We start from the raw sequence: 11,236 nt of genomic DNA on the forward strand, positions 1-11,236 counted from the left end.
TAGATCATCAAACATCACCCCTTCATCCAGCTAATGACACTTTGAATCTGCAAAATAACACTGAAAGTACAGTAGCAATTTCAAGTGAAGCTGGTTTGACTCAACTACAATCTACCGGTCAACAAAATACTGATGCAATCACTGTCTCTGAAGAGGAGCTGAGAATTGCATACAAGATCATCAATTTTCAGAAACATGGTTTGATTCGAGTATCAAGAGTTATGGTAGATGATTCGTTATCGTTTGGACTACATACAGTCCAAAAATTGGATTAAACCACCGCACTATTTGAGAGCACTGATCAGGCGACTCCTGAGAGAAACATCGCAGAGTCACTGGAGTTGCGCCTTCATATTCGAAGGGGCTACGGCGACATTCATGACGATAGACCCCCTGGGGTTTGTTCCCCACCTCCAGGCGCTCCTACCACCAAAATTTCAACCCAAATGGATGGTGAAATCGTTGGGGACGATGGTACTGGCGAGGTTGCCGGAGCTCAGGCGACACTTCTAGGTGGAAACCAATGCAAAATGGGGCATTTCAATGATATAAATACACCCCACCAGGTAAACTCTCTCGAATATATGCCCAGCAATTCGAATTTCAAATTTGGTGCTACTGGAGGTACCACAGTTGAGTTTTTTGCAAAAAATGTTCAAGTTTCGAATTTGGATAATGTTCAAGTTATTGGACTACATCCTACTGAAAATAAGTTTCAGAAACTCACAAATACTAGAGAAGGAATCAAATCCTCTCAAATTAGCTCGAATTTGCCAAATCAACAGGGTCACTATCAGAGTGCCAGCGCCAGAGCTCCGGTGAACCATTTGTCACAAGATCAAATCCAAAATGTCCCTAAGGGCAATGCGCAACTTCCCAGCCACAAGAGGTGTATCGAATCATCATCAACAAATTCAAATTCAAAAAGTCGTCGAGACACTCGTCAAGGTGATATGCACATTTTCACTGATAATCAAGATGAAGAACACACATTGGTTCAAGAACAATATCAACAATATCATCAATTCAATCAGCTAAAGGATTATATGCACACAATTGATAATGCAAAGTCAATGCATCATTTTTCTAAAAATGATAAACATGCCTTAGGAACCTCACAGTAATGTAACAGTGCTAATGTTGCAGACCTCCAAGGTAAGTTTCCTGAACTAACTAACCAATCTTTAACTTGTACTAACTATGTTGACAATAATGTTCAATCTCAAAGAGGGGCAACTGCAGGTAAGACAAATCCTTCCAACTTGATATACTCTGAGACTGCCAATTTGAAATCCAGTGGAGTTCATTTGCAACCTCATGCAAATGTAATCCCTGGTAATGCTGTAGGTAACTCCTTGCAGGGAACTGATCATACCAAAATCAATTCTAAAAGCAGCCCTGAAATTCCTACCAAAATGCCTAACAATTCTATTCCTCAACCTAGCAACTAGCTACACACTCAACAGCCTACCACCACCCATAATAGCTTCCCTAAGGTATCTAGTAATTTTGACATCCAGGTTCAGACTAGTCAACCTAAGGTGCCCAGCAGCTCTGCTAATGTTGGTCCTAGACATGTTGGAACTAAATCAGTCAATACCCAACCTCAACCAAATACCACTAACCAAAACCCCCAGAAAAATATTTTTCCCAACTTAAAGGACCAGGTCCCTAAGCCTGCCCCTTACACTGTAGTTCAGAACTTTGCTGCCAAACTCAGAAATAATCAAGCAAAGAATGAGGCTCCAATTGAATTAGCCACCCTTGGATACACAACCAAACAGGGCCTGCTTGCCCAGGAAATAATCCACCAGATAAAAAAACTAAATGTTGGAGGAAATGTTGTGATCAAACTTGACATGACCAAGGCTTATGATAGGGTCTCTTAGACTTACACTTGTCTTGTGATGAGAAGAATAGGGTTTAAAAAAACTTTCATTGACATGGTTTGGAGAATCATGGCTGATAACTGATACTCTGTTATAGTCAATGGTTCAGGACATGGTTTTTTTCACTCCACAAGGCGTCTCAAACAAGGTGATCCTCTCTCCCCTGCTTTATTTTTCCTAGGTGCTAAAGTGCTGTCCAGACTACTGAATAATCTTCATCATCATCCCCAATTCCATGATTTCTTTATGGCAAAAAAGGGACCTCAGATCAATCATCTGAGTTTTGCAGATGATATCATCATCTTTACTTCTAGAAGAAGGTATACCTTAGCTCTCATTATGGAAACATTATCTACCTATGAAAGAGTTTCTGGACAATTGATCAACAAGCAAAAAAGTCATTTCATGGTTCCCTCAAATGCTTTCAAGTCTACTGTACTAAGAATCAAGAGAATCACTGGTTTCAACCAAAAGAGTAGTCCTATAACATACTTGGGATGTCCTATTTATATTGGTAGGCAAAGAGTTATTTACTACTCTGATCTTATTGTAAAAGTTGTAAGAAGGATCACTAGTTGGCATACTAAAATCTTGAGCTATGGGGGTAGAGCTATTCTTGTGAAGCATGTTATTCAAGCCATGCCAATACATTTGCTTTCAGCCAGCATCCCTCCCTCAACCATCATCAAGTAGATTCAGAGCATCACTGCTAACTTCTTCTGGGGATGGAAAAATGACAAGAGGAAGTACCACTGGTCCTCATGGAAGAACCTTATCTATCCTTATGATCAAGGGGGCATAAGGTTTAGACAAATCACTGATGTGGCTAAATCTTTTCAATACAAGCAGTGGTGGACCCTTAGAATGAAGAACACCTTGTGGGGAGAATTCCTTAAATCCAAATACTGTCATGCCTTTTTTGGTGGGACAACTGGCTAGGTGTTTGCCCTTTAGCTCACTTTTCTGCTAACAGCTGTAGGTTTAACCACACCCAAGTTTCAGCTTTTCTAACTAATGGCCAATGTAATGTTGATCTCATTATCCAAAAATCCCCTCCTCAATTTGTTCCTAACATTTTAGCAACTCAATTCAGCTACCATCCTCTCAAACAGGACCATCCTTGTTGGATTCCTAATACCAATGGGGAGTTCAGTTGTTCTTCTGCCTGGGAGCTCATTAGAGATAAGAGGACAAATACTATGCTGAATGCATGTACTTGGAACTAATTAATACCTTTCAAATGCTCCTTTCTTGTTTGGAGAGATCTTAAAAGGAAATTACCTACCAATGAGAAAATAACCAGCTTTGGCAAAGCCCCCTCTCAGTGCCATTATTGTGATAGACCTGGCCAAGACACCATTGATCACACCTTTGTTGCAGGAGCCTTTGCCAAGAATACTTGGAGGGTGTTTGCTGATTCTTTAGGCATAAACAAGGATTACACACCTATTAGAAATATGCTTATGAGATGGTGGACATCTAAATACAAGAATGAAGCCCATAAGCTCTTGTTACAAGCAGTCCCTGTCTTTATTTGTTGGAACTTATGGAAGAATAGATGTGCTTCCAAATATGGAGGAAAGAAATCTAACCTTTCAAGAGTCAAATTTTTTGTCTACAAAAACATCTCTAACCTGCTCATCACAGCTTTTCCTTATATTGATTGGCCAAATAAGTGGAAGGACCTAGTTATTTCAGTGGAACAATGCTACCATAACACCAAAATTACCCCTGTATGCTGGATCAAACCAGGTGATCACATGGTAAAGCTAAATACAGATGGTAGTGCCCTTAACAACCCATGCAACATTGGTGGAGGAGGAATAATTAGAAATACTCATAGTGACCTTATCTTTGCCTATGCAGTTCCATTAGGGGAAGGAACTAACAACCAAGCAAAAATCAGGGCTGCTATCTTTGGTCTATCTTGGTGTATTCATCTTGGTTATTTACAGGTAGAGTTAGAGGTAGATTCTCAACTCCTAATCAGGTGGTTACAACAAGAACCAAAACCCCCTTGGTCAATCAAGGAGCTGCTGGACAGTTTAAACAATATCATCAACCAATTCCAAACTTTCAGCTGTAAACACATCCTTAGAGAAGCAAACTACACAGCTGATGTCTTATCCAAACACAGCCACAAATGTAAATCTGTTGAACTCTATTTCACTGTGCATGATCTCCCCAAACAAGCTAAGGCATACCTTGAGATGGACAAGCTAGAAATGCCTTCTTTCAGAAGAAAGAAACTCAGGAGAATTAAGAAACCTCCCTAACTCCTTCCATTTTGGTTCTAACTCAAACTTCAACATGGTTTTGTCTATGCATAGCTATAAATACCTTAAAGATCTCACAGTTAGAACTCTTGTACAAGGGAAAATCTCCCTTCCTTATTACTATCTTTATTATTTTCTTAGAATAACCAGTCTAACTTTAGAGGTAAGGAGTAGAGTAGTTTCTATTTTGTCTTCTTTCTTGGCTTAACAGGTATAGGAATCTTGATTGGAAGCCCAGGCTAGTTTTCTTGCATTACACATGGGATATATTCAAGTTCTTGTTTTTGTTTTTGTTTGCTGGTCTGTGCAGATACACCACATTACACATCCTGGAATTTTTCTACATCAGTAACAACAAGAGGATCCACTTGGAAAGTGCTTCTTTGTTTTGGGGTTATAGAATTGTTTCCAAACTTTGTTTTTTGTTTTTGCTTCTGTGCAGGTTACAAACTATAGCAGGAACAACAATCTAGCCTCTTCCAAGATTACGGCTGTTACAACAATCCAAAAGCATTCATCAGGAACACCTCTCAACAACTCCTACCAACATGAAATTGCACCTCTTGAGCCATCTGTGTTTGTTTATCAGTACAGATTCACAACACACTCTAGCTATGATAATTTGAACAACTTGCAGACATGCAGCTCTACAGATCTCCATATTCAGCAAGATCCCAAGATCAAAAACAAGAGGAGTTGTTCCTTGCAACAAGTTGTCCAAACTAAGGAGAAGCAGATGCCAGAAACAGCACACCACCTCAGCAACAACCATCAGCTCTCAACAACATGCATCATGCAACATCCAAAATCCTCCAAATTTTGCAGGATAATAGCATCCCCAAAGATGGTTGAGCCCAAGAAATTTCAGCTCGAATGGATAACAAGAGACGTTAGTCGAGTGACATTGAAAACGACAACCGATGTTGCAGGCAGAACAATAACTCTCAAGAGGAGAAATAGTATACATCATCAAAAATACTCTAAATTTTGTAGGAATACAGCAACTCCAACAATTGTAGAGCCCAAGAAATTTTAGCCCGAATGGAGAATCGGAGACGTTAGTCGAGCGACCTTGAAAAAGATAGATGATTGTTATGGAACCCCTTTGTTTCTTCTTCTTTGGCAAAATCCAAATTTTAACAACTTTCAACAACTTGTATGTTAGCTATTATATGGACCCAAGAATTTATAGCCCGAATGGATTCTCGGAAATATTAGTTGAGCACCACAGAAGATATGACCGATCTCGACCCATGCAAAGGAAATTGGGTATACTTGATTTTCTTCAATTTAGCTAGGTTCTGTACCTTAGTTGAATAGAACTAGTTTCCTATACTTGATCTTCCTAGTCGAGAGGAGTCCTCTCATTAGATATCTTCCATTTTATTTTCGAAGGTAAGGCCTTTCACGTCTCCCTTCTTGTACTTGTAAGCTTACTTTTATATATATAAGATGAAAATTTCTTTAAAAAAAATAAAAAAATGACATATTATAGAGTTAAAAAGGTGGGAAAAAACTGATATACCCCTAAAAACAGATTCTACGGGACCATTTATGGACCATAGAACCTTTTACAACCCGTAGAAGTCTGGCCATAGAAAATGTTCAGAGATTATGAGTTTCTAGCCTTGAACTAAGAAACTATTCTATTGTTTATAATTGCACTTGTGGTCCGTACTGATTACTTGTAGAACCCAACTATTGAAATATCCAAGTTTTTTGAAGAATATACCACAACTGTAATCTGTGACCTGTATTCTTTGTCATTATTATAGATACTTCTCATACAATATAGGTACTGATCTCCCAAGTTTCTGAAATTCAAGTCCACGAGACCAATTATGACCTATAGTTCAATCTATGAGTCATATTGTTGACTCGTACAAAGAGTTTTGAAAATTTACATTTTTGAAGTTTCTAAACTACATTCCATAAGTCATTCCACAATTTGTACGCTGATCCATGAATCATATAATCCAACTAGTAAAAATTGAACCAATATTCTAAAAGCCTAAGTCTCTTCCATGACCAATTTCCTCGAACTGTGAAATTAATTATGACCCATATGTTCGGTTTGTAGATCACTGCACCACCAACTTATTTGCAACTTTTTAATTTCCAATGACTTTTACACTTTGAGGTATTGTATGCATGCTTATCCTCACTTTGAGAATACACCAAGGTGTCATCTATGAAGACAATGAATAACATATTCAAATACTATTTCAACACCCTATTTATCAAATCCATAAAAGCTGCAGGAGCATTTGTTAGCTTAAAAGACATAACCACAAATTTATAGTGACCATATCAAATCTTGAAAGCTGTCTTTAGAATATCCCATTCTCTAACTCTGAGTTGTTGAGTGTTGGTAGCCTGATCTGAAGTCTATCTTTGAGAAGAAACTGACACCCTAAAGTTAATCAAATAAGTCATCAATCTTAGGGATGGGATACATATTCTAGATTCTGAGTCGTTTCAACTTATGGAAATCAGTACATATTCTAAGAGAACCATCTTTCTTATGTACGAAGAGACCTGGAGAACCCCATAGAGAAATGATGGGTCTGGTTAAACCTTTATGTAGAAGGTCCTTTATATAATCTTTAGAATCCTTGAGCTCAACTGGAGCTAATCTATAAGGAGGAATGGATATAGGCTGGATATAAGGAGGAATGGATATAGGCTGGATATCTAGATATTCATGCAAGACTAGAATTGACTGAAGGGTTGGGGTTTCAGTATTAAAATCCTTAATCTAAATAAGATGATAGATACAACCTTTGAAAATGTCTAGTCTTAAGGTAAGAGACAAATCGACCTATAGGCGTTAAGGTACTACCCTTCCATTAAATGACCAGCTTATTAGGAAACTGGAATTTAATGACTCTATATAACACCCCAAAAATTTCTAACCTAAAACTCGAACCATTCTTCATATGCGTATAGGGTCATACCAGATGATTCTTAATTATGAATATGTGTTAAGGTCAATTATTTAGTGTGGTAATAGATTTGGAGATGTTTTAAGGTCACAAGAATCCTCTAACACAAATTTAAGTTGAAAGCTTCCTTACCGATTGAGTTTCGGTATAAGATTTTACTTGGGTAAACTTCAAACGATTATATCTCCTAAAATATAAATAATTAGGTGGACCATGACTTATTAAATTAAAGGTCTTTAAGTGATCTGTCTAATGCCACGAAGTTTGCCTCATTTGAAGTTTGGAGTAAGAAGGTTATATCCATATTAGTGAAGATCTATCAGGCAATCACATGTTCACGAGAGCCACTAAGGGCCTATAGGCCTTGAAGTCTTTTATGGCATGTGAAGGCTTCTGTGAAAGGCCTGTTGCGAAAATTTCAAGCAACTTACTACACGAATCCCAAGATTATTTTTGTCCTTTTCAAAGTTTTTTAACCCTATTTTAAGTAGTTTTGAGTGTTTTTAAATGAGTATATCATTCAATAACTAGTTTTCCTCTCACAATCATCAATCTGAACATGCTAGTCTAAATAAACTCTCTCAAAACAACCTAGGGTTCCTATTCTCCATCAAGAACCCTAAAGTTTTCAAGTAAAAAAATTATAGAATCAAGAGAAGGCTTCTATCTAAGGTTTTTCCAAGGCCTTCTTCTCAAATCAATCTAGAGTTTTAAGAACTAAAGTCTCCTTATCAATTTACAAACTAGACTTCATTAAGGTATGTGGGAATTCATCCATGGATTCTTCTATCTATGGAGGTTAAAGGTTTTCTCAATTCTCTAATTCTATTAATTTCTCATAAATTCTTGTTTTGATCAAATTTTATATGGGTCAACTCAATTATGTTATTATTCATTGTTAATGGTCTCTTCATACATGAGTTCAATTCAATTGCAAGTTTTTAAGGTATTTTATGATGACCATGCATTATGAATACTGATTTATGATTCAAGATTATGCATGCATCTTGAGATAATGAACTATAATTTTAATATTTTTTATTGATGAAGTATGAATTATGGGTTTTCAATGAAGACAAAGTTTACTTCAATGTAAAGTATGCTATCATGAAGGTATTCCATAATTTTCTATGAACAAGCTTATCATGATTTTGATGCTTTAGATAAGTATTAATATGTTATGCTATCATGATTTGTTGAAAGAGCTATTCATATGATTTTCAAGTTCTTATGATTAACTTGATATTACTATATTCTTACTATCTTCAAAACTTATGTTATATTATGTATGATATTCCATTGAGAGTTGACCTAGAATCGAGTGGAACTTAGGATAGAGGCTTATCTATTAGTAGAGGCATGAGACCGTTAGTAGAAATTCCATTATCCCATAACTGCGTGCCTGTAAGACGCCGTAAGTTGAAAGTCAAAATGCAGGAACAAACTCTAGAAAATAGACTTAATGAGCTTCTACGACTCACCCTATGAGTCGTACGACCAACTTGTAGAAGCGAAGTTGATGTTGGAAATTAGACCAAGTGAGGGGCAAGTTTGCAGGTTGAGGTTGCGACTCATAGAAGTTTAGACGAGTCATAGAAATGACTCGTCAAGGGACTTCGAAAACTCGATCCTATAGGTTGTTCATATCGTAGAATGACTCATGTCTATGACTCGTAATGAAGTTGAAGACTCATAAGAAAGATTCTTCAAGAAACATAAGAGGGTCAGTCCTTAGGGTTTTCTCAGACTCTGCAGGATAATTCCTCCTTACGAGTTATAGGAGGGTCTACGAATCGTAAAGACCCGTCATAAGGTATCCAAAAAATTTTAAGAAGGGAATTTCAGTCTTTTCCCCGTAGTTTATGTATGAAGTGTGGTTGTTTTGAGACTAAACCTACCCCATCTAAATGACCATAATCCTTTGCCAACTCATTATTCTTACTCAAGTTGTAAGATACAAAACCCTTCATCCTATCAAGGTCTTCTTCTTCACCAAGGAAAGCTAGGGTTCCATTCCAAATTCTTCAAGTCTCCATTTTCAAGCTTGCATTAGGGATTTATTCCCCAAGGTATGTGGGCCTTTATTCATGGGTTCTTCCAGCCATGGAGCCCAAGTATTTTCTAAAGTTAATAGTTCAATTTAAATTGTGGATTTTATGTGTTCTCACATTGTGTTTCGAAATGTAGAGATTGTTAATTATTTGAATTTTATTTACCTCTGTTAGTTTATATTGGCTCTTAATTGCATAATTGTTTTTATGTGTCAACGGTTTTTATATGAAGGCATGAAAGGGTTTTAAATTGAATTGGTGGGTTGCATTAAATATGTTTTAATTGATGCATTCCATTACTCTCATGTATGCTAGTATTGATGCTAACGATTTGAAAGTTGAATTGAATGGAACCCACCTAATTTTACTAAGTTCTCAATAAAGTTTGACTTAAAATCTTTTGACTCCAAATGAATGTTCATAAAAGTAATGTCTATGATCCACATGAGTCTTATGAAATGAAAGAATAATGAAATGATTATGAAATCATGGATTCTACTTGTGAAACGCCAATTCTCACTTGTGTGAATCAAAGAAGGTTTTTTAGTGAGTTATTCTACTGAATGATATTTTGATAATCTAAAGCTATGTAAATGGTTATGTTCTTATGTTATATAAACTATTTCGTGGGATTTAAATTAGCACCAAATGAGGCTTGAGGTAGGGTTCGGTAAGTGAATCCTAGTAGAAATCTCTAGTTTCTTGAACTATGTGCCAACATAGGAGCCCTTGTAGGCTTAGGCTAGTTGATCCACAAGTAGCCGTAAATGTAGCCGTAAATGTAATGTTTTAAAAAATGAATAAAGTTTGATGGAGCTCTACCCGGCAAGTAGTCTCCCTGTGCCAATGTATGGGCGTTATATTGGATTCCATGTAATATCTTGCATGGTCTTAGATGTCGGTTAGAGTCATCTTCCCATAAAATGAACATTTCAAGTGTTAATCATATTGATTGCTTATGAATGCATCTACTTATTTACTTTATCTTACAATGCTTTAAGCATTCTATTGATTTGCATGCCTAAATACTTAGAATATTTAAAGTACTAACACATACTCTTTTGTGTCACGACCCGACCTAGGCCTAGTCATAACATGATGATTAGAATCCCGGATGACTCCAACCAAGACTCTTAGCATGACATTAATGAGTATACATAAGGAAATTGAGCGATAAGGCTAAATCATGATATGGAAGCAAAATCTCATATAAAATGTAAGTCTCAAAATAGGAAAGCGAGTACATAGACTCGTACTATCTAACATGCCTCTAATACTAGATGGGGGCATGAGACAATCTCTTAGCTCACCCAATAGATGATATAGAGTAGCGAAGTATAACTGTCAAATGAGAAATAAATATCATGTGCTCGAACTATGAGGACTCACCAACAAAAAGCTAATAGTAGACTCTAGCCACGAACGGGTGAAGGATGAACGTGATCATCGGTCCCTACATTATGATATAATGTAGGAAAAAAGTATGTGTTAGTACATAAAATGCACTAAGTATATGAGAATATACATGAAAAATAACATAGGATATAATAAATATGAATTATGAGATGCAACACCAATATCTTTAAAACCCGTATAAAATCATGAAAGCATTAAAATATTTATCTCATTGGTCAATGCATCAAAAGAATCACATAATCATCATACAAATTCATACCTAAGTTGAAACTATGTGGGATAGGACCTTTAACTGACATGTAACACCATGCGAGCTAATAGATGGAATCCGATGACTCCTCAATTGAGACAAGGAGGCTACCTTGACAGGGCATACTCCATAAGTAACTCTTTAACTAGGCTATGAGGATCCACTAGCTTTGCCATATTGGCATATGTAAACCTATGTGGTCAATGTAGTTTGGGACTAAAGGTTGCTACTAGAATTCCCTTGGATAAAGTCCCACATAGCTTCGCCAAAGAGACATTCACTTTCCGTGGAGGCTATTACGGTCCGTGAACCTGAGGCATGAAGAGGATTCTGACAAGGGCATACAAAGGTGTCCACCAAAAACCATAATGGTTTGTGGACTGCACAACGGGTCGTGGTGGCCGCTCAT

The sequence above is a fragment of the Solanum dulcamara genome, chromosome 9, assembly GCF_947179165.1.
Source record: "Solanum dulcamara chromosome 9, daSolDulc1.2, whole genome shotgun sequence".
Taxonomy (NCBI): domain Eukaryota; kingdom Viridiplantae; phylum Streptophyta; class Magnoliopsida; order Solanales; family Solanaceae; genus Solanum; species Solanum dulcamara.